Source organism: Monoraphidium neglectum (genome assembly GCF_000611645.1).
Source record: "Monoraphidium neglectum strain SAG 48.87 unplaced genomic scaffold scaffold02455, whole genome shotgun sequence".
In the NCBI taxonomy this organism is placed as follows: domain Eukaryota; kingdom Viridiplantae; phylum Chlorophyta; class Chlorophyceae; order Sphaeropleales; family Selenastraceae; genus Monoraphidium; species Monoraphidium neglectum.
Window position 1 is genome coordinate 10,862 of NW_014011173.1, and position 638 is coordinate 11,499.

Sequence of the window (638 nt, forward strand, 5' to 3'; positions counted from 1 at the left end):
GCACATCTTTGCATGGGCGCACGCCCTCATGGTCCAGCTTTGCAGCGAGCTGCTGGCTCCTGCCAACGTTATGGTTGACAGCAAGGTGCGTGCGTGCGTGTGCGAGCGCATACAAACCCAAACACAAGCATGCGCGCACGCACGAAGACAGGCGTCTGTGTGCTGGTATGGCAAACAGACGCGACGACGACACAGTGGTGACTTGCTTGGTTGTCAGTGGGTGAAGGCAACTACAGCTCTTCCAGCACCACAGAATACTGCTGACCATGAAGAGACCGCAAAGTTGTCCTGATCTCCACACTGGGTGCTTTACACTGTGATCAATCGGCACACTTTTATTTGCTCCCCCAGGACCCCACCAAGCTGTGCTATGGTTGCGGCGTGGCGACCGCTGCACAGGTCAACAGAGTGTCCAGTGACCTGGCAGCCCTTGAGCCCAAGGTCACCGCCGCCGCCGCCCAGCTCTCTGCAGGCCACCTTCGTCCAGGGAAGCAACCAAACAGCCGTGCTGCGCGCTCAGGTGGACGAGCTCAAAGCAACTATCGCGTGACGCGGGCGTCTACATCCCTGCGCCGCTTGGGGGTGGGAAACAACAAGATATAGCCATCGACCCGCGGGACCCGGCGCAGCCTGAAAAC